Here is a 21,769-nt window from a genome sequence, read left to right as displayed (position 1 = left end):
TCCTCATTTTTATTTTGCCCCTACTTCTCCATTTATCTATTCTGTTCTCCCACTTTATTTTGAAGCCAGGAAATAACTTTCCTCAAACTGAAGTCGACACACTGTCAAGATTTTCAGGTTTTACTTGGTGTTAAATCTTTAGAGAAGAGGGCAGGTATTGTAGTGGGTCAATGAAAAACCAAAGAAAAATAAATCTGTGGATGTGTAGGGACTTAAGGAGGTTCCCAAAAGATGAATATTTCATCTTCCTACTGGATTTCAGATGACAGGGGAGAATACAGGCCAGACCCATGCTAGCTGAGGCTTATCAACAATTCTTAATGAAAAGGAACTGAAGGGTAACAGCAAAAATTTTGATTCAAAGCCCCATTACCTTTAGCCCCTTGCTGCTCAGAGTGTGATGCAGCCACAGCAGCATTACCTGGGAGCTTGTTGGAAATGCAACATCTCAAGCTCTGGCTCAGACGTGCTGAACCAGAGTCTGCAAATGCATGAATCGTATGCACACTACAGCTTAAGAAGCGTTGTTTTAGAGTTCATTAAACAGAAGCATGTAAGATAAAGCACATGTAGTTCTCAACACTTCTGAGTGTTCATAAGAGTTTTAATTAAAGAACCCCTTTAGGTATGGTTACACATAGAAATCTCATCCAGGTGAACTCGAACCATAACCGTCAAGATTTTTATATTAAGATGAGCAAAAACAGATAAGCAGTACCTCTGGAAATTTATGTTTTAATGAATACCTACCTACCTGTATCTGGAGGGTGCTGCGCACTACAGAACTACCTATTAAATACTGTAGTAAGAGAGAAACGGCAACCCACTCCAGTATTCTTGTCTGGGAAATCCCATGAACCGAGAAGCCTGTGGTGGACTATAGTCCATGAGGACGCAAAAGAGTCGAACACAGCTTAGCAACTAAACAGCAAGAATTTGAGTATTTGCATATTGAGCATTTATCCCCAAATCACTTGTTGGACATGTACGTGGGCAAGGCTCTAGTCTTAGAACACTACTTACTGAAGTAAGTAATCTTTTTTTTCAACTTAAACTACAACTCATTAAAGTCAAGATCTGCATATGATTGAAGAGGTTTTAAATTAAGAAAAAAATTTTAAATTCACTCTCTTGTTTTTAACACAGTCAATAGGAAGATAAATTTTCTGTAGGAAAAATATTAGAAACTATAAAATATACATTTGAAATATACTTTCTGCTTAATTTACATGAACAATCTGGGACCAGGAAAAGAAGATGAAGGCACAAGACAAGGAAAAAAGTAGGGAAGCTCAAAAAAGCAGATTAAGAATGAGATGGTGAGAGATGAACAGAGACAGCGAGGCAGTGTACAGTGAGGCAGACACGCATGCAATAGTATGTGAGGCCTTAGGCACATTAGAACTGCTTCTGTAATAACCTGATATACATTTGAGTTCAGAGTAAAAGATCATTTTCTGTTACTTCTTTTTGTAAAATTATGTACCACTTAACCAACCATGACTAATCTTATCAAATACTGTCAGCCTTAAAATCGAGGGTCTGCAGCAGCCCTTTTGTGCTTAGAGGAACTCAAGTATCATCTCCAACTGTAAGAGGAGGATTAATTAATTATCAACAAGGATAATTTGTAGAGTTCTATTTATTGTGCTCTGAAAGACCACTGTAAGGACCTTGCCACCTATTAGTCATCAAAGAAATGATATAATTAGACTGTATCTGCACACTATGATACCAGGCTAGTAATCAGCTATTCTTTTCTAAAAGATGTCCAAGAATACAGGTGACATTTCAGTAAATTCATGTAAAATTGACAGCTAAGGTATTCATCAGAAATATAAGATGTGGGAATTCCCTGGTGGTCCAGTAGTTAAGACTTGCTTTCACTGCTTTTTTCACTGCCTCTCCCTGGTTAGGGAAAAAAATCCCAGAAGCTATGCAGCCAAAAAAAAAAAAAAAATGTATATATATGGTGTGTGTGTGTGTTTGTGTATCTATTTTATTTAAAAAATGAAATTAAAATGTATTTTAATAGAGGGCCATAACAAACTGAGTGAAGTATTAGGACTCATTGATTTTATTATCCCATGAATATTAAAACCCTTTTTCACTTTTAAGGTAGAATTCTTACAGGCTAGAATCTTCTCAAGGCTTACATTGCTCCAGGATGAACTAGCACATAGAAGATGGGTATACAAACCTGTTCAGCCCCAGATTACATTTCGTGCATTGCAACAATAATGTGCAAGGAAGCAAAGAGATGGAAAATTCATATAGAGAGAGCAAATTGAGATTTCCCATGCAAGTTATTCTAGAAATGCGAAGTATCTTACTTACGATAACCCAAGAATTGAAATATTGGTTGTCATGTTCACTACCACACAGACAACACAGAGTGAAAGGCTTTCATGTTTCAAATGAAACAAGCAGAGGAGGGAACAAGATTCGCCTTGCTGAAGCTCCATAAGGCAAAGTCATTTGGTTGATTGTGAATGGAAATAAATATTCTATACAAAGCAGAAAACATAGCTTTTAGAAGATAAGCTGCTTTTTAAAAGATGAATCTGTGATTCCACAATGACATAAAAGCTGAAGTGTTATTTCCTAGTCCTTATTACATTTTAACTGTCACTGAAACTACAGTAATAGAAAAATTATACTTTTATATATAATGTGACTATGAATTATCCATTCATTACAAGCATTTTACCCCTTGTCTCTTTAGATACAATTATAGCCTTGCTCTCTAGCAGTTTAGAAAACAGGATGTTGGTCAATAAAAATGCCAGTTAAGTGAGTACATATTCATTTTCTCTTAGTTACTTTGTCTTCTTTTGTTCTTTGTTCTTTCCTCCCAAACTGGGCAATAGATATGTGTCCTAGAGTTCTAACTTTTCTTTCCAAAAACTAGCAGGAACAATAAATAACTCTAAAATTTCCACTGTTTTTTAGTCTCTGACATTGTCATGTAGTAAAGAGTTTTGTATGTTAGACCACCAGATGTACTGAATCTAGATAGATTCCTAAAATACTAGATAACAGCATTTGGCTCTAAGTACACTTTTTAAAATATTGTTTGTATATGCATATTTTATCTATGTGTGCTTTATATGTATATCATTTCTACTAGATTGTCATTTCCAGGAGGATGGAGACTGTCTTCTTCTTTCTGTATTCCTGGAACACAGAATAGCATAGTTTCTAGTATAAGTAAGTATGTGATACATTTGTTTACTCATTGACTCATTTTTATTGAGCACCTACTATGTTCCTACTGTTTCTAAATGCTGGGGATATAGAAATAAAGAAAAAGAGGAAAAGTTTCTGCTCTTATTGTGTTATATTCTACAGGAGTGTGTGGCCATTCCCTTCTCCAGGGAATCTTCCCAATCCAGAGATTGAACCTGGGTCTCCTGCATTGTGGGCAGTTTGTTTACCATCTGAGCCACCAGGGAAGCCCATGTTATATTCTAGTAGGTAATAATCAACAAAGAAATAAAACACACTGTGTATACTTTGAGAGAAAAAAAAATTAGACTGCATAATGGATGGAAAGTGATGCATATGAGACACTACCAGATCAGTTCAGTTCAGTCACTCAGTCGTGTCCGACTCTTTGCGACCCCATGAATCACAGCACGCCAGGCCTCCCTGTCCATCACCAACGCCCAGAGTTCACTCAGACTCACGTCCATCGAGTCAGTGATGCCATCCAGCCATCTCATCCTCTGTCGTCCCCTTCTCCTCCTGCCCCCAATCCCTCCCAGCATCAGAGTCTTTTCTAATGAGTCAACTCTTGGCATGAGGTGGCCAAAGTACTGGAGTTTCAGCTTTAGCATCATTCCTTCCAAAGAAATCCCAGGACTGGTCTACTTCAGAATGGACTGGTTGGATCTCCTTGCAGTCCAAGGGACTCTCAAGAGTCTTCTCCAACACCACAGTTCAAAAGCATCAATTCTTCGGCGCTCAGCTTTCTTCACAGTCCAACTCTCACATCCATACATGACCATAGGAAAAACCATAGCCTTGACTAGATGGACCTTTGTTGGCAAAGTAATGTCTCTGCTTTTGAATATGCTATCTAGGTTGGTCATAACGTTCCTTCCAAGGAGTAAGCGTCTTTTAATTTCATGGTTGCAGTCACCATCTGCAGTGATTTTGGAGCCCCCCAAAATAGTCTGACACTGTTTCTACTGTTTCCCCATCTATTTCCCATGAAGTGATGGGACTGGATGCCATGATCTTCATTTTCTGAATGTTGAGCTTTAAGCCAGCTTTTTCACTCTCCACTTTCACTTTCATCAAGAGGCTTTTTAGTTCCTCTTCACTTTCTGCCATAAGGGTGGTGTCATCTGCATATCTGAGGTTATTGATATTTCTCCTGGCAATCTTGATTCCAGCTTGTGTTTCTTCCAGTCCAATGTTTCTCATGATGTACTCTGCATATAAGTTAAATAAGCAGGGTGACAATATACAGCCTTGACGTACTCCTTTTCCTATACGGAACCAGTCTGTTGTTCCATGTCCAGTTCTAACTGTTGCTTCCTGACCTGCATACAGATTTCTCAAGAGGCAGGTCAGGTGGGTCTGGTATTCCCATCTCTTTCAGAATTTTCCACAGTTTATTGTGATCCACACAGTCAAAGGCTCTGGCATAGTCAATAAAGCAGAAATAGATGTTTTTCTGGAACTCTCTTGCTTTTTCCATGATCCAGTGGATGTTGGCAATTTGATCTCTGGTTCCTCTGCCTTTTCTAAAACCAGCTTGAACATCAGGAAGTTCACGCTTCACATATTGCTGAAGCCTGGCTTGGAGAATTTTGAGCATTACTTTACTAGCATGTGAGATGAGTGCAACTGTGCGGTAGTTTGAGCATTCTTTGGCATTGCCTTTCTTTGGGATTGGAATGAAAACTGACCTTTTCCAGTCCTGTGGCCACTGCTGAGTTTTCCAAATTTGCTGGCATATTGAGTGCAGCACTTTCACAGCATCATCTTTCAGGATTTGGAATAGCTCAACTGGAATTCCATCACCTCCACTAGCTTTGTTCGTAGTGATGCTTTCTAAGGCCCACTTGACTTCACATTCCAGGATGTCTGGCTCTAGGTGAGTGATCACATCATCATGATTATCTGGGTCATGAAGATCTTTTTTGTACAGTTCTTCTGTGTATTCTTGCCACCTCTTCTTAATATTTTCTGCTTGTGTTAGGTCTATACCATTTCTATCCTTTATTGAGCCCATCTTTGCATGAAATGTTCCCTTGGTATCTCTAATTTTCTTGAAGAGATCCCTAGTCTTTCCCATTCTGTTGTTTTCCTCTATTTCTTTTCATTGATCACTGAGGAAGGCTTTCTTATCTCTCATTGCTATTCTTTGGAACTCTGCATTCAGATGCTTATATCTTTCCTTTTCTCCTTTGCTTTTCACTTCTCTTCTTTTCACAGCTATTTGTAAGGCCTCCCCAGACAGTCATTTTGCTTTTTTACATTTCTTTTCCATGGGGATGGTCTTGATCCCTGTCTCCTGTACAATGTCACAAACCTCATTCCATAGTTCATCAGGCACTCTATCTATCAGATCTAGGCCCTTAAATCTATTTCTCACTTCCAGTGTATAATCATAAGGGATTGATTTAGGTCATACCTGAATGGTCTAGTGGTTTTCCCTACTTTCCTCAATTTAAATCTGAATTTGGTAATAAGGAGTTCATGATCTGAGCCCACAGTCAGCTCTTGGTCTTGTTTTTGTTGACTGTATAGAGCTTCTCCATCTTTGGCTGCAAATAACATAGTCAGTCCGATTTCGGTGTTGACCATCTGGTGATGTCCATGTGTAGAGTCTTCTCTTGTGCCACGTCCGAGGTCAGGGGTGGCGGCTGAGAGGAGCTACCCCACGTCTGAGGTCAGGAGCGGCGGCCGGGAGGAGCTACCCCACGCCAAGGCCAGGGGCTGCGGCTGGGAAGACCAACCCCACGTCCAAGGAGCAGTGGCTGCGTGGGCGCAGGAGGGCCTAAAGGAGCTATCCCACGTTGAAGGTCAGCAAGGGCGGTGGTGAGGAGATACCCCTCGTCCAAGGTAAGGAGCAATGGCTGCACTTTGCTGGAGCAGCCGTGAAGAGATACCCCACGCCCAAGGTAAGAGAAACCCAAGTAAGATGGTAGGTGTTGCAAGAGGGCATCAGAGGACAGACACACTGAAACCATAGTCACAGGAAACTAGTCAATCTAATCACACTAGGACCACAGCCTTGTCTAACTCAGTGAAACTAAGCCATGCCCATGGGGCAACCCAAGACGAGCGGGTCATAGTGGAGAGGTCTGACAGAATGTGGTCCACTGGAGAAGGGAATGGCAAACCACTTCAGTATTGCCTTGAGAACCCCATGAACAGTATGAAAAGGCAAAATGATAGGATACTGAAAGAGGAACTCCCCAGGTCAGTAGGTGGCCAGTGTGCTGCTGGAGATCAGTGGAGAAATAACTCCGAAAGAATGAAGGAATGGAGCCAAAGCAAAAAGAATACCCAGCTGTGGATGTGTCTGGTAATAGAAGCAAGGTCCAATGCTGTAAAGAGCAATATTGCATAGGAACCTGGAATGTCAGGTCCATGAATCAAGGCAAATTGGAAGTGGTCAAACAGGAGATAGCAAGAGTGAATGTAGACATTCTAGGAATCAGCGAACTGAAATGGACTGGAATGGGTGAATTTAACTCAGATGACCATTATATCTACTATTGCGGGCAGGAATCCCTCAGAAGAAATGAAGTAGCCATCATGGTCAACAAGAGTCTGAAATGCAGTACTTGGATGCAATCTCAAAAACGACAGAATGATCTCTGTTCGTTTCCAAGGCAAACCATTCAATATGACAGTAATCCAAGTCTATGCCCCAACCAGTAATGCTGAAGAAGCTGAAGTTGAATGGTTCTCTGAAGACTTACAAGACGTTTTAGAACTAACACCCAAAAAAGATGTCTGTTTCATTATAGGGGACTGGAATGCAAAAGTAGGAAGTCAAGAAACACCTGGAGTAACAGGCCAAATTTGGCCTTGGAATACAGAATGAAGCAGGGCAAAGACTAATAGAGTTTTGCCAAAAAAATGCACTGGTCATAGCAAACACCCTCTTCCCACACTACCAGATAAAGGATGGTTATAGTAGAAGCTGTGATGTGCCACCTAGATCTCCCTTCAGGAAGGGATGCTCATTCCCCCAGCTGCCACAAAAGCTGGCTACTGAGTCATAGCTGAGTCCTCTCTAGGACCTGCTCTTGATAGGAGGAAGCTGCCTTTCCCAAGATTACCCTCCTCTCCAGGGTTAGCCTACATCTGATAATCACCTCGTGCAGTGAAACTGATCTCCCTTGCCTCAACTGGAACAGTTCTGAGGCTCCAGCTCCAGAGCTCCCTGTAGGATCAGCTGAGGCCTTTGTTGTAACTGTATCAACAATTTGGCATCTTCCACTTTTCAATGCTGCTTCCTTCATTCTCAACCATCACAAGTGTGAATCCTGAATATACTCCTCAGTAAATCTCCTCATACAAATCTCATAGTCATAGTGAGCAAGGAGATAATGACATTTAGATTTTTTTCCAAGTACAGTTGTCAAATGGGGCTTCCCGAGTTGTGCTAGTGTGCAAGAACCCACCTGCCAATGAAGGAGACATAAGAGATGCGGGTTTAATCTCTGCATTGGGAACATCCCCTGGAGGAGGACATGGCAATCCACTCCCAATATTCTTGCCCGGAGAATCCCATGAACAGAGGGTACAGTCCATAGGGCTGCAAAGAGTTGGACATGACTGAAGCGACTTAGCATGCATGTGATTCTGAGTTGAGGGAAGTGGAGCTGAGGCTTTGAATCTGGGAGTTGTTAGAGTAGTTAAAGCTATCAGTTCAGTTCAGTCGCTCAGTCATGTCTGACTCTTTGCGACCCCATGGACTGCAGCATGCCAGGCCTCCCTGTCCTTCACCAACTCCCAGAGTTTACTCAAACTCATGTCCATTGAGTCGGTGATGCCGTCCAACCATCTCATCCTCTGTCGTCCCCTTCTTCTCCTGCCTTCAATCTTTCCCAGTATCAGGGTCTTTTCAAATGAGTCAGCTCTTTGCATCAGGTGGCCAAAGTATAGTTAAAGCTATAGGACTAAATAAAAATCACCTGGGGAGTAAATGGAATTAGAGAATAAAAGAGCGCCTAGAGTGAATTTTGGAGACCTCTGATATTTAAAGATCAGGCGTGATGGATAGAAACAGCAAAGAAAATTGAAAAGAAGTGGCTATTGTGATGGCAAAACAGTGGAATGGTGTCTTGGTAACCAAGAAGGAAAAATGCTTCAAGGAGGAGGGAATAATCAACTTACTGGGTCAAATGCTATCAATAGATCAAACCAATGAAAGCTGAACTGATGATTAGTTTTCGCAGCATTGATAGTAATTTCAGTGGAATGGTGGAGACAAGAGTACAATTTATTGAATGAATATAGCATACTTATAAGTTAAGATTTGTTAAATGCCTGTTATATTAAAAGGATATATCTCTGCTTCTTCCTTATTTTAGAAGGTAAGTGATCTGTATTCTCAGTGCCTAGAACAATGCCTGGCACATGTAATATGCTTACTGTATATTTTTGAATGATGAATTAATTATATGCTGCCATTTTTGGTGAGTACACAGCATTACTGATCTTATGGTATAGAGTTGTAAGCACAAAGGAGATTATAATCTTTCTTCTTTATTCAACTACCTCTTATGATCCTGCAAACCATGGGCTAAGTTGGGATTAAAATTCAAACCTTCAAATAATTTCTTCATTTTATCTACTGCAACACCCTGGTGTATGAAACATTTGCTTTATGTAACTATAAAATCACCTTAAGTTCAAAGGTGAGAAGTTTTTTCTGAATGTACAAATAGTTACTCACCTAATTCCTCAGTGAGATCTCTTAATGCTTCTAAATAGATAAAAGCGTATGAAACTTTCTTTTTTTTTTTTTGTATGAAACTTTCTAATTAAAAGTTTAATTTTTAGCAGCAAGGTTCTACTTATGGCACAAAGAACTATGTTCAATATCCTATGATAAACCATAATGAAAAAAAAATGTTTTTAATGTATGTATGTGTATAGCAATCACTTTGGTGTATAGCAGTAATTAACACAGCACTGTGAATCAAATATACTTCAATAAAAAATTAATTTTAAAAGTTTACTGTTTAATTCTCTATTCTCATTGGTTACTAAGGAGTCTACGTTGTGGTAAAAGTTTCATTTTACTGAAATAGAGGAGTACGGGATTTAGGATTAATTCTTCTCATCCCAAACAAAAAGTTTCCTTGCTTGTTTCTTCTCAGTTAAGGCTTTAATAAACAATAAAACATAAACTTAATCATTTGAACAAACTTTAATGCTCTTTCATGTGCTTGGTGATTTTTTTTGAAGAATGATTTTAGATGATGCAATTCAAACTGAGATAAATTTATATTGCACTAGTCACTTGTACTCAAAACAGTCTAGTTTATTTTCAACTAATCTATGTATTTAACATCAAAAACCAGACAGTAAAAAAATGCAGTATTGTGAAATTTTCTAATCTGTTTTATGGAGTCAGATTTTGAATGTTGTACTCACAAAAATACTACTTGCAGCTAATATCACTGAACCAGCCTTGGCAGAAAATTCAAAAAGCAACTGTCAAGTGCAGAAAACTAGAGACCAGATTAATAAAATTTTATTCTGATAAGTATTGCTAATCAATGCTGCTGATGCCGATGCCAAAATCAAAAGTGTAACTTACTTGTCTCATTGGCTAATTTGTTATAAAAATTTTTTTCTTGAAGTGTCAGATGGTCTAAAAGAAAACAGAAAATGTCAGCTGTATTCATGGAGACAATGACCAAGCATGAGGTAAGCCTATTTATTTTGGGTCGACATAGGCCAAGTTAAGGAGAAAGGAAGCCATTATGTAGATCATTCAGCCTTTAAAACATGCTATGAAACAAAATGGGTTTTTTTTAAATGATTCAATATACTTCAACAAAGTTTATCTTAAATAATAATAAAAGATTCATTTGCAACCACTTGAAGTTAAAATTGAATTAGGCAAGGATGCAAATCTGGATGAAAATTATTTGGAAAACAATACATTCATTTCACTTCAAAGATGCATCCTGTGTATTATTATTAATTACAGTGGGAAACAGTACATAACTTTTAAAAATTTACACACTTCTCTGCAACTTGCTTTTCTTGCCTTTTTTTTTTTTTTGAGGTAAAATTGACATAAAATTGTTGAATTAGTTTTAGTGTACAACATAATGATGAGATATGTATGTATATTATGAAATGATCACCAAAATAAGTCTAGTTATAATTGTTGTTCAGTCACTCAGTTGTGTTTGACTCTTTGCGACCCCATGGACTGCAGCATGCCAGGCTTCCCTGTCCTTCACCATTTCCCGGAGCTTGCTCAAACTCAAGTCCATTGATTCAGTGATGCCCCAACCATCTCATCCTCTGTTGTCCCCTTCTCCTCCTGCCTTCAATCTTTCCCAACATCAGGGTCTTTTCTAATGAGTTGGCTCTTTGCATCAGGTGGCCAAAGTATTGGAGTTTCAACTTCAGCATCAGTCCTTCCAATGAATATTCAGGATTGATTTCCTTTAGGATTGACTGGTTTGATCTCCTTGCAGTCTAAGGGACTCTCAGGAGTCTTCTCCAACACCACAGTTCAAAAGCATCAATTCTTTGGTGCTCAGCCCTCTTTATGGTCCAACTCTCACATTCATACATGACTACTGGAAAACCCATAGCTTTGACTAGACAGACCTTTGTTGGCAATGCAATGTAATGACAAAGTTACAGTACATATTAAACATTTTTTTTCTTGTGATGAGAACTTTTAAGATCTACTCTTTTAGCAACTTTCAAGTATGTCATATAGTATTTAATATATATTAATATATTATTTACATATTAATATATTTATATTATATTATATAACATTTAATATATTAGTTTATTAAATTTATTAAAGCATTTAATATATGTTAATATTTATATTAATAATATAATATTTAACATATATTTATTTATTAAATTAAAGCATTAAATACTAAATATATTAATTTATTATTAATGTATATTGATATATGTTTATATATTAATATATTTATATTATATAATACTATAAATAATATGTTTATTATTAGTATATATTAATATAGTATTTAATATATATTAGTATTATATATAACTATAGTGGCCATACGATTACATCCTCATGACTTGTTTTATAACTGGGAGTTTGACCTTTTGACCTCTTTCACTCGTTTTCCCAATCCCTCCCCCTCTCAACTTGCTTTCTCAGACAGTAATACCTGGTAGAATTTCCAAATTAACTAGTATTTCTATTTAATTTGGTATCTGTAACTCTGTCAATGACTGGAAAACATTCCATGGCTATGGATATAGTGTAACTTATTGAACCAATTCCTCCATTGAGGTGCATTTAATTTTTGCCACCTCTATAGACAATGCTATAAGATGAGCATACTTGTGCATATATCATATGGCTGGGTATTTTCACCAATGAAATTAATACCTAGAGTGGATGAAATGTTTATCTGTAGTAACATATTAATACATACATTACTTTTCAACTGAGGTAACTGTTCACAGTGTTTCCATAAGAAATACATGAGATTATTATTCTTTTATCTTTTTCCCACAACAATAGTATTATTGCTCTGTAATTTTCCAACGTTGGAGTAGAAAGTAATACTTTATCAAGGCTTTAATTTGCATTCTCTCATCATTCTTCAGTTTATGCATTTAAAATATACATTTATTGACTATTTGTCTTTGCTCTGCATAGTCTTTGTTTATTTTTCTAGTGAGTACTTTTTTGCATTTCATTATTATCTAAGATTCCCTAAACTACTAAAAATATTCATGGTTTGTCATCTGCTAAAATTTTCTTTAAATATGTTATTTTCTCAGTCGATCTTATGGCATCTTTGGCCATAAAAGTCTCAAAATTTTATACATAAATATACGTCCATATGCATAAATACACCTTAAGATTTTCCATCTTAGTTAAGAATGCCTCCCATAGAAGGAAAAAAATGATTTACCGGTTTTCTTTATATATGTTCTTTGTTTTCCTTATTAAATTTATTTCTAATACTTTTATATTTTAGTTTTTAACTTTTAACAGTTTTATTGGGATATAACCATACATACCATAAAATATCCCAGTGTAAAATGTACAGCTTAATGTTTTCAATGAATTTATATCATTGTGCATCCATCACCACAAAATTCAATTTTAGAACATTTCCATCATGCCAAAGTGGTTCCTTATGGCCATTTAGTCAACTCCTTCTCCTGTCTGAGTCCCTGGCAACCACCAATCTGATTTATGACTATAGATTTGCCTTTTCTGAAAATTTCCTATAAATGAAATCATATAATATGTGGTCTTTGGTTTATTTTCTTAGCTTAATGTTTTTGAGGTTGTATTCATTTCCTGGGGTAATAACAAATTACCACAAAATGGGTAGCTTGAACCAATAGAAATTTATTGTCTCACAGTTCTGAGGGCCAGAGTCCAAATTCAAGGTGTTGGCAGAGCTGCATCCCGCCCACCCCCCGGCCCCCCAATCCCCCACCCCGCCCCCACCCGCCAGTCCCCACCCCACCCCCACCCCCCCCCACCCCCCCGCCCCAGCGGGCCGGGGACTCTAGAGGAGAATCTAGCTGGCCTCTTCCAACTTCTGGTGGCTGTCAGCATTCCTTGGCATTCTTGGCATATGGCCACATCAGCACAATCTCTGCCTCAGTATTTGCATAGCCTTCTTCTGTGTGTGTCTTTGTCTTTTCCTCCTCTGTCTCTCAGATCTTCTTCTGCCCTTTTTGTCATTGAGTTTTGAACAATTTTGAACAACTGTAATTGAGTTTAGAACCCACCTGAATAAATCAGGACAATCTCTTCATCTCAAGACTCTTAACTGTGTAAGAATGCTACATGTGTAAAGACATTTTTTGGCTACAGAAACAAAGACAGACCTAGTATCCAAATACATGTTCTTTTAAGGTGAATCAAGCCTTCTTCTGGAAATGGCTGATTTTAAGGCCAAGGCAGGGAAAGTTAGAGATAAATCCAGAACATCTTGCTGTGACAGAAAGCAAGGTCAGGATCACAGAAAGATAGAGATCTACCAAAAGGACTTAGAAATAAGTTTGCAGATGCGCCCACTGGCCAAAATATGGGAAAAAAATTGGATCATCAAAATAAATAATAATAGTATAAAGTATTGTAACCCCTTGAATAAAATAGGAATGCTTTAGTCCACAAACAAACAAACAAGAGAAAATTTTTCCTTACGGTAGAATGCCACCCAACAAATGTAGAAGAAATTATGATATTAGAATTCTCCGTTTGAACCAGCATAGCAATAAACAATTTAGGCAAAAGCATTACAGGGAAGCAGGGAGTGAAAGTCGGACAGGGGGCAGGATATTTACTAGTGTCAAAGTATCTTCCCATAAAAATACTTATTAATGACAAAGGGAAAACGAGAACTCTATCATGGAGACACCTGGGCAATACTACCTTACTCTAGTGAGTGAACTACCAGGCATGGAGCAAATCAACAACAAGTGCCAGTCAGGGGGATACAATATCACACATCATTCTGTGTGGTTCCTGCCCAATACACATAATCTTCATGTTACTGTGAAGACACAACAGACAAGCCCAAACTGGGGGAGTCTGCAAAATAACTGGCCTGTGACCTTCTGAAATGTTAAAGTCCTGAGAGTCAAGGAGGGGCTGAGGACCTGTTTCCCAGAGACTAGACAAAGCTAGTTGTAACACACGATCCTGGATGGAGCCTTTTCCTGTAGAGAACATTATTGGGAGAGATGGCAAAACTCGAATAGTATCTCTGTGTGATGGGTACATGACAGTTCTTTGTACCATTCCTGTTCTGTTCTGTGAGCTTGACATGGTTTCCAATGAAAAAGGTAGCTTCCCCTTTTTCAGTGGTAAAGAATCCAACCGCAATGCAGGAGACACAGGAAACACAGGTTCAATTCCTGGGTCTCAAAGATCAACTGGAGGAAGGCATGGCAACCCATTCCAGTATTCTTGCCTGGAAAATCCCATGGACAGAGGAGCCTGGACGGCTACAGTCCATAAGGTTGCAAAGAGTTAGACATGATTGAATGACTGAACACACACACACACAAATGAAAAAGAATAAAATTATGTTGTTAGAGTTCCTGAAAGCCTGCTATTGGAATAAATCCTATCTGATCACATAGATTATTATTTGACACTCTTTTTATTGGGTTTTGGTATTAAAATTCTCCTGGCTTCATCAGATGAATTGGGGTACCTCTTATTTTTTTCTAAGATCTTGCAATTACTTACATTATTTTGCTAGAATTTAGATATGAAGATATTTGATTCTTTTGCCTTTGTAAGTGCTAGATCTAAATCACTTAAAACAAAACAAAATTCTTGTATAGTGGTTTATTCAAGTTTCCTCTCTTTACTTGGATTGTTACACATATTGTTTGCTAGCAAATCATGTAGGTTTCAAATTTCAAATTTATTATAGAGTAGCACATTATGTTTTCTTTTATTTCTTTTGTTCTCTTTGGTATTTGTCTTTATGTAGTCTTTCTCATGCACAATCTTGTATGTTTTTTGCTCTCCCTGTTTTCCTTAATCTCAAATAAAGGTGGTTTCTCCTTTTGCATGTTATTCAAATGAAGTGATTTTTGAGCTTTTCATTTTTATACTATTTTTGCTTTCTATTTCTTTAATTTCATGTTTTCTTTCCCTTAATTCCTCCTTCCTAGTTTTTTTGGTTCTTCTAATTTTTGTGATTATAAAGCTTCTATATTTTAACATCTTTATTCCTTAATAATAAATAATATAAGGCTATAATTTTTTCCATGAATGTAGCTTTTACCAAGTACCATAAACTTTAGTAAGAAATGTTATTTTCATTGATTTCTAGGTAATTTTGATTTTGCCATTGCTTTTTTGACAGTTTTTAACATTTCTTTAAATTCAGGGAATATATAGATATATACTTCTGAATTCCAATGTAGTTGAAGTTTCTGTATCTTTTTTACTTATTTTTAAATGTATTGGATTATGATCAGAAAAGCATAATGAGGACTTCTTTAAGGAAAAACATGTAAGTAATTTTTAGAAGTCTTCCATGGAGTATTAAAAAAGGAATTTTTTGAGGAACAAGTTCTCTCTGATTCTGTGTACAATTGGTTATTACTATTCCTAGTAGTTATATCATATAAAGATACTTTGAAGACTGAACCTTTGCTCCTGGGGGAGATACAGAGTTAGATTCCTGTGAACCTCTGGTTACAACATTTTTGTCAACCGGTCAATACATAACCTTCCTCTTCATGTGTTTTTGTTTAAAGACACTTATTGAATATATACTGGTGATTCATTAACATTGAATCCACAGTCCGTATCACAGTAGCTCTTGCCTAGATGAAGTTCATCTACCTTCATGAGGCACATCACAGCCTTCTTGCATGTAGGAACCTAACGGCACTTCAGTGCATGGGGGACCATTTTAAACAGTGAGGTCACCAACAAAAAGCCCACAAATGCCCAAATTCTGATACTAAATAGACTGAGGAAAGGGCATGTCTGTAATAAAGAATTGAAATGTAAGAAGGCAGTTTCACTTTATTTGACCTCTGATTTTGATCACTTTATTTGATTTGACCACTTTATTTGACACTCTGAATGTGTCTGTGAGTGAGAGAAAAGTTCTGAAAATATTGATTTAGGGCTTATAAATACATTTTGGCAAGGCAAATTCACAAATACCTAATCTACAAATAATGAGGATGACTGTATCACAAGTCTTGTGATTGTATAATTTTATTTCTGGTCTTTCCATGTGGCACAGTGGTAAAGAATCCATTTGGCAATGCAGAAGATGCAAGAGACATGGGTTTGATCCCTGGGTCAGGAAGATCCCCTGGAATAGGAAATGACAACCTGCTCCAGTATTTTTGCCTGGGAAATTCCATGGACAGAGGTGTCTGGTGAGCTACAGATTTTGGGGTGGCAAACAGTCGCACAAGACTAAGCACATGCACATACCCCAAGTATCACAAGCTTTGTGATTGTGTTAATTCCTCTATGTCTTTTTCTATCTGTCTACCTATATCCATTTGGCTATCAGGACTGGTCAAATCTAATATTCAAGTCCCTTCCTATAATATTTTATTTAAATGTGTTTATAATAATTTAAAAAATTTGTTTAGCTTCTATGTTGTTTCATGTATAAAATAAGATTAGTTTTTTATAAGTTATGCTTTTTATTATTATGTAATATCCCCCTTTTTTTCTGTTTAGAGATTTTAAACTTAAATTACATGTTCCATGGTACAATGACACCATGCCTGCTTTAAGACGTTGCTCTCCTTTTACATTTCATTAATTGTTACTTGTCCTTCTCCAGCTCTCATATAAAATCAGACAGATATTTCCCTAGTATTTCATGAAAAGAAGATGCCAACTTTTCCCCAACTTTTCCACTGTCACTCCCCACCCATGATATTCAGCTTGAAAAAGACTTCAGTTGAAATTTCCTCCTTCCTATCCTCCCAAGAGACGACGACTTTGGAATACTTTTGCTTCCTTCTTTCTCATGCCCCTCCTCACCACAATTCTTTAGTTTTCCTGAGGTGGTTTAGTTCTTTAAATTTTCCTTTTTAGTACACTTCTCTATTTCTAAGCTCTTTATTTATAATAGTTACACATACTCAGTCCATCTTGGTCAACCTATTTTTAATTAAATATCACAAGTTTGTTGTTCACTGTGGCTTTCTCTCCTCTTCAAGTCTGTTTTGTTTGTTGGTTTGTTTTTTTTAAAAAGTCTTTTTCTAGTATTTTTACCAGATGAGTAATGAGATGTGTGACTTCTCTGAATCCTTATGTATCTGCAAACACTTTTCTTGTACCCTAAGAGATGAAAAATATTTTTAAGTTGAAAATATATCCCATTGTCTTCTAGCTTCCTAGTGTTGCAAAAGAGGATTTCATGGCAGCCTAATTTTTCTTTATAAACAACTTAAACATTTCTACACACAAAGAATAAGATTTTTCTCTTTATCTTTGGAGTTCAAAATTTTTACCAGGATATATCTAGTCATGTATATATACACACATTAAAAGAAAAAATATATATAAATAGATATAGACAGATATGTGTATGTATCTATAACTATCTATATATATGATGGCAAAGATAGATGTAGACATAAACATAGATATAATCTTTTCTCATCATTCTTCCCTGAAACTTGGTATCTTTTCTTCAATCCAGGGAAATATCTTTTGTTTGTATGCTTCATTTTGTTTTATTTAAATATATCCTTTCCTTCCTGTGCATCATCTTCTCTTTCTGGAACTCCAGATGCACTTTCATGTCAGTGTCCTTGAACCTCTCTTCAGTCTCTGTGTTCATGATTTACATTTTTTTCCTCTGAGCTTTGTAATATTCTAGCATCCGATTTCCAGGCTACTGGTTTCATTTCAGTAGTAACCATTTTCTTCAGTAGTCAGTTTTATATTTAAAAATCATGTTTTTGTTACTGTTTTAAATCAAGGAAGTCTATTTGGGTAGTCCTTGTTCCTCCTTACGTAGTTCTATTATTATTTCCGTCCAAATTTAAGTTATGTTCTCTACCCTCCAGCAATTGTAATTCATAGATAGCCTGTTGTGAATGGTCAGCTTGTTCTTCTCTCTGGCTGCTCGGTCTTGAGTGATCTGCTCATCAGAGCTCCGCTTCAGCTGCTGGAATATGTCAAGCAGTGACAGTTCTGTGAATGGTGGCCTGCCCGGAAGGCTCTACCCCTGAGGATGCACATGTGACATCAGACAAGCTGTCACTGCCTTTAAAGGCAGCAAGGGGAAGGCTGTCTGCACCCTATCTTCTCACGCTCTCGCAGGAGAGAGATGATTCGGACTGCTCTAGCTGCACCTGAGGGCCGGGAAGAACATGTACACTTCCTCGGTTGAGGACAATCTCTTATGCCTAATTTACCCTTTTTATTCTTTTGTGTATTTTCTTTTCTACACCTTGTGTGTTTTCAAAAAAGCGATTTAATCTGAAATGCCACTGCCCTTTTCTTTCTGCTTCTAAGCTCTCAATGTCCTTAAGGTAAGAAAAGACTGCACTAGAACTCCCTCCTCTGCTACTAATTTACATTTAGAGAAATTAAGGAGGGGAAGAAAAGTTCCTGGGGAAGGAGGAGGTTCTATATGATATGAAGAATTACCACTTAATAACTGAGAAATGTCAAATTTATTGTGCATGAAGGCTCAGGAATATATTAGTTTAACATGTACGTGAAATTAAGATGAGGTGCAGAATTTGAAAGGAGAACCCAGAATGCACCTATAGTTCATGTAAGGCCTTGTTTCTAGAGGAAAACATGTGAAAATGATTATTGCCATGTTTACAAGTCTGTTTTTAATAATGAATTAACATTTTAAATTGGCTTTTGGAAAAAGTGAAGCACAGATAGCTTTTGTTTTGCTGGATTGTGATCCTACCTAAAACTCTGTTAGAAATATCAACTTCTGTAGCCTCCAAGAAGTACTAGGCCTTTATAGAAAACATGCATTATTTTTCTATTTTTAACTTTACCTTTTATTGAGGTAAGATTCACACAATATAAAATTAATCATTTTCAAGTGAACAATTCAGTGGCATTTGCATTACCCAGTACCTTCCCCATGTTGTGTAACTACCACCTCCATTTATTTCCAAAACATTTTCATCACCAAAAAATAAAACACTGTATCCATTAAGCAGTTATTGTTCATTCTCTCCTTTCCTCAGCCACTGGCAACCACCAACCTGCTTTCTGTGTCTATAGATTAACCTACTCTGGATACTTCATATAAATGGAATGATGTGACTTTTGTGTCTGCTTTCCTTCACTTAGTATGTTTTCCAGGTTCATCCATATGTATCAGTTTATTCCTTCTTATGGCTGAAACTGTCCTGCTGCTGCTAAGTCGCCTCAGTCGTGTCCGACTCTGTGCGACCCCATGGACAGCAGCCCACTAGACTCCTCTGTCCCTGGGATTCTTCAGAATACTGGAGGGGGTTGCCATTTCCTTCTCCAATGCATGAAAGTGAAAAGTGAAAGTGAAGTCGCTCAGTCGTGTCCGACTCTTAGCGACCCCATGGACTGCAGCCCACCAGGCTCCTCCGTCTATGGGACTTTCCAGGCAAGAGTACTGGAGTGGGGTGCCATTGCCTTCTCCGAAACTATCCTATTGTATGCTATATCACACTTTATTTACCCATTCATCCATTACTGAACATTTGGATAGTTTCTACCTTTGAGCTATTGAAAACAGTGCTGCTATGAAATTTTACATGCAAGTACTTATTTCTATACCTGTATTCAATATTTTGGTGTATCTAGAAGTGACTTGGTGGATCATATGGTAATTCTATATTTGACTTTTTGAAGAATTCTATTTGGCTTTAATTTGCTTAATTAGCATGTGGCACTTAACCTCTGCTTATTTCTATTAGATCAATGAATTAACAGTCCTGTGGGATTATTAGGAAACTAGTGATACATATTCCTCACTGCAGTCTGGCTCACAGTGTATTTTCTCCTTTCTTGCTTTCCTAAAACTGTCTAATAAAGAAGTAAAGATCCTAAGAAACCTTGGTGTTCCAAAGTATATATTAGAAGGCAGATCTTCTGATACAGAACTGTTTTGTTAATAATCAACAAAAGATTGACAAACACTTGAGCTACAAGTTCTTGCATTGTGTTAATTACCTAAGAATTCCAAGGTTAGGAAGAGCATAGAGAAGCAAATAGAACAAGGAAATATACACAATTTACATGAAATGTTAAAATTTAATCCTTGAAGTCTAGGTAGTACCTGTTAATCTTAAATCCACACTCTGAAATCAAAACATGAGCAGATGAACACTTCAGAGCATAATTTTTAAGGCAAATACCCTTTTAAAATATTTTTAACCCTTTTTGAATGTTTTCGAGAAGGACACACACATACACATATTAATATATACACAGGCTCTGGCTGTTTTCCTTTTTAAGAGAGGGCCAGCAGTCATAGACAATTTATTTTGGAAGCCTAACTTAGAATTTTATTTCATTTCCCTTTACCTGTCCTGTCTCTCCCTCTCTTTCCCTGTCTCTCTTTCTGGTTGTTTTGAATGACAAGGAAGAAGACAAATCGAGAGTTATAAAGAGTGCTTCAGGGGAAACTCAGGGGATATAACCACCTAATTATGAATTTCCTGAATGTGCAATTTGACCAGCAGCAACTGGACGTGATTAGTACAGTGGGCCTCACCTCCAGCTGTTCTACAAAAACAAATCCGTGAAGGATTTCCAAGGCACATTTTCCTTGAGACCTGTTGTAAGTTTTAACAAAGTGAATAGTGTGGTGTTGCTCTTTGTTTTTAAATAGGTGACAGATTGTCTGAAAAGAAGCGAAGCAAGTTTCCTACAATGAAAAGAACTACCCTATGGAGCACATACTTCTGCTTGAGGCAAATGTGTTTAAAACCGTAAGAAAAAAACTGCAAATCTGTCTCCTTATGTGTGGAACCAAAGCTGGAAATGTGTGCTCTAGAGGCAACTGTAAAATCATATTTCAATCTGGCATATGGGCCAGTGATTGTGTTGTGTGAGTAATGCATACATGTAATCCATGTGGTAAGCTTTGTGGACTGAGAAAAAGTCAGTGTTATTCACTGAGGCTTGGCAAGCAGGAACCATTTATTTCGAAAAATTTACATGGGCTGAAACAATGTGAAAAATGTACTGTCCATTTTGTCAGCTTGTGAACATAGCAAAAACCACAGCACTCCCTTCAGCACAAAGACAAGGGGGAAAAAAATCCCTTTTTGCTGTTTTACACTTACAGAAGAATGATGGCTCTTGTACAACAAGGGGATTAATGCTGAATGCATACTATCTTTCACAAGTCAAGTCCAAATGAACCAGAGATCCAAAAAAAACAATACAGTACACCAAGTGGAGAGCCAAAAACTTCATTTATTTTATTGTCGTGATGTACAGATCAGTTTTTAATTGCTTTTAGTTATGGATTCTTGAGTTTTAAAGCAATTATAAAATATCTTCACTAAGTTCATAGTAGCATAAGTGCTCCAGAGAGGGGAAAAAAAATGAAGATAAATGGACTTGGAAGACCCCACTAATCTTTGTCAATAACAAGATATCATTTAGGCATTAATTTTTTTGATTCAAAGGCATTAAAAAAATATTCTTTAGGCCATACAGGGGCCTCAGAAGTACTCTACAGCAGGCAGGGGAAAAGGACTTGGTAACTGGTGGGTGAAGCAGGGAATGGAGGTGGGTAGTATTCAAAATGGTGCTACCTTTTTGATTTTAGTTTCTAAAAGTTTCACAAACTGCCTTCTGATGTTTCAGTCTCAACTTTCACATTGCTTCCTCTAAAGTTTTTCCCTCAGTCTTATCTCCTGTGTTGATTAAATGCTTTAAAATTTTTGAGAGGGGAATTTCCACCTATAAAGAATTAACTGCTAACAGGAATTGCCTTTCCGCCATAAACAATTTGAAAATCAGGCAAAATATATGAAATAACAGTTTTCAGACATTAGACATCTGGCAGTGTAGAACCAGATTCCTGAAAGAATCCCTATGATTATCCCAGAT

The 21,769-nt window shown here is 37.2% G+C and overlaps 1 long non-coding RNA gene across 1 annotated transcript; it reads left to right on the top strand.

Moving 5' to 3' along the window:
* Positions 1-6,776: 6,776 nt before the first annotated feature.
* Positions 6,777-19,163, top strand: LOC133247246 (uncharacterized). The gene is made up of 3 exons (XR_009736341.1): positions 6,777-9,909; positions 15,966-16,104; positions 17,761-19,163. It is a non-coding gene; the product is annotated as an uncharacterized LOC133247246 (long non-coding RNA).
* The last annotated feature ends 2,606 nt before the right edge of the window (positions 19,164-21,769 follow it).

The sequence above is a fragment of the Bos javanicus genome, chromosome 1 (genome assembly GCF_032452875.1).
Source record: "Bos javanicus breed banteng chromosome 1, ARS-OSU_banteng_1.0, whole genome shotgun sequence".
Lineage (NCBI taxonomy): Eukaryota > Metazoa > Chordata > Mammalia > Artiodactyla > Bovidae > Bos > Bos javanicus.
Note: the sequence above shows the minus strand (reverse complement) of the source record. Positions and strands in the feature narration are given on the sequence as shown.